We start from the raw sequence: 2,093 nt of genomic DNA on the forward strand, positions 1-2,093 counted from the left end.
CTTTCCCTTTCCCTTTCCCTTTCCCTTTCCCTTCCCCTTCCCCTTTCCCTTCCCCTTTCCCTTCCCCTTTCCCTTCCCCTCTTCCCTGATTTTTGGGGATCCCTCTCCCCTCCCTCCCCCCTCCTTCCCCTTTTCCCCCCTCCCTCTCCCAGTTTTCTGTTCCCATGGAAACCCAACGTGGTTACGGCTCCTTAACCGGATTCTGGGATATTAAAACCTCCTCCTTCGGAATTCCTGGGCCGGGAAAAGCCGGAGAATTTTAATTCCCTGTAATTGGAGCTGACACGTGTTTTATGAGGCCGCTCCCGGGACGGTTCTTTCCCAACCAACACCAAACCACCGGATTTGTCTTCCCGGCCTTTTCTGAGCCCTCCTCAAACTCCTCTTCCCTCACCCGAAAACTGGGAATAACCCCCCTTTTCTCATGGAAATCCGGCACCTTTACTGAGGCTCCTCAGCTGGATCTCCCCTTTCCCGGCTCTGCTCCCAGGTTTTCCTTGGGTTTTCCATGTTTTTCCTGGGTTTCCCCCTCCATTATCCAAGTCCAGGTGGCTCCAACCCGGACTCGAACAATTCCAGGGAGGGCCCAACGTGTCATCAACACCCCCCCAGGAATTCCAGGGAAGTTTCAGCGCTTGGAAAAATGGGAATTCTGAGCCTTTTCCCACCCTTCCCAGATTTTGGGAAAAAGGAGAAAACGAGGAGGCAGCGGCGGCAAATTCCCCCGTCCACAAAAACAAAATTCCCTCCGAAAAACCTCCAAAATCCTCAAAAAAAAAAAAAACCAACCCACACAAATCCCCAAAAACGCCCCCAAATCCCTCCCCTAAAAAAATCCCAAATACCAAAAAACCTCCCAAAACCCACCAAAAAAAAACCAAATCCCCAAAAGCCTCCCCAACCCCCCCCCCCAAAATCCCCCAAGATCCCCCAAAGGGAGGGTTGTGCTGCCCCCAAAAGCCGGGAATGTGGCTCCGTGTGGATCCCGGCGCTGGAGGGGTTAACCCCCCCCATTCCCCCCCTTTTCCAGGAGGATATTGCTGGCAGGGATGGCCCGGAGCCATCCCGGGATAATCTGATGAAGCCCTTTATTAAATTTCCCAACCTCGGCTCCTTTATTAAAATCTCCCAGAATTCCGAAGGCTCCCGTCACTCCCAACCCTCGGAAAAAACAGGGAATTGTCCTTCCCGAACACCCCCCTCTCCCTTCCTCAGCTTCTGATCCCGATGTCGCCGGGGAGGGATCCGGATATTTTTGGGAAGGGGGAAAGGAAGGGGGAGAAAGTGGAAAAAAAAGTGGGAAAAATGGGGATTCCCACCCGGAAATGTCCCCGTGCTCATCCCAGAGCTTTTCCCTGATCCCAGGAGGGGGGAAAGGGGTCCCAGAAATGAGTTTTCCCCGTCTCAGGTGTTTTATTTCCCTGGAAAAGCAGCTTGGAATCTGCAGCCCTTCCCAAATCCCAGCACCTCCAGGGAAAGTGGGGGGGGAACTGATCCCAGAAATGGGTTTTCCTGTCTCAGGAAGTTTGGGAATCACCTGCTGGATCTGACAAAGCCGAGCTCGGATAAACCCGGGCTCCGGTTTGGGGCTGACCCAACACCTTTTAAGTATTTCAAGGAATATTTTCCCCAGGGAATGTGGGAATCCTGCCCCGAGCTGGCTGTGGGACACGTGGAGCTCCCGGGAGCAGGTGCAGCAATTCCTTCCCCGTATCCCGGGAAAAATTCCGACTGGAGCTCTCGTGGCCTCCTGGACCCCGAAACATCCCAGTTTATCCCTTTTCCCAGGAATGTTCTGCCGGGAATAACAAACCAAAGGCTCTTCCTGGGGCAGGATGGAGGAGGCGGGAGCTGCTCCAAACCTCGGCCTGCCCAGGGATTCATGGAAGTGTTGGGAAAGGCCCCCGGGATCATCCGGAGCAGCCGCTCCAAGGCCACCGAGGAACCACATCCACAGGTGCCAATTCCACAGGGAGATTCCACAGGGATTTGGGGATCTCGGGCACTTCCCAGGATGGAGCAGCTCCCGCCTCCTCCATCCTGCCCCAGGAAGAGCCTTTGGTTTGTTATTCCCGGCAGAACATTCCTGGGAA

The 2,093-nt window shown here is 54.6% G+C and overlaps 1 protein-coding gene and 1 long non-coding RNA gene across 2 annotated transcripts in view; one reads left to right on the forward strand and one right to left on the reverse strand.

The window, feature by feature from the left end:
- Window positions 1–2,093, forward strand: part of LOC108509774 — a 14,364-nt gene that overhangs the window by 10,305 nt on the left and 1,966 nt on the right. Inside the window, exon 3 of the long non-coding RNA XR_001878699.1 lies at window positions 1,789–1,957. This is a non-coding gene — a long non-coding RNA (uncharacterized LOC108509774). The remainder of the gene's footprint in view (window positions 1–1,788; window positions 1,958–2,093) is intronic.
- The window catches only part of LOC108509773 (LIM homeobox transcription factor 1-alpha-like), a 14,783-nt gene that overhangs the window by 6,912 nt on the left and 5,778 nt on the right, over window positions 1–2,093 (reverse strand). The window lies entirely within an intron of this gene.

The sequence above is a fragment of the Lepidothrix coronata genome, unplaced genomic scaffold, assembly GCF_001604755.1.
Source record: "Lepidothrix coronata isolate B3197 unplaced genomic scaffold, Lepidothrix_coronata-1.0 Scaffold402, whole genome shotgun sequence".
Taxonomy (NCBI): domain Eukaryota; kingdom Metazoa; phylum Chordata; class Aves; order Passeriformes; family Pipridae; genus Lepidothrix; species Lepidothrix coronata.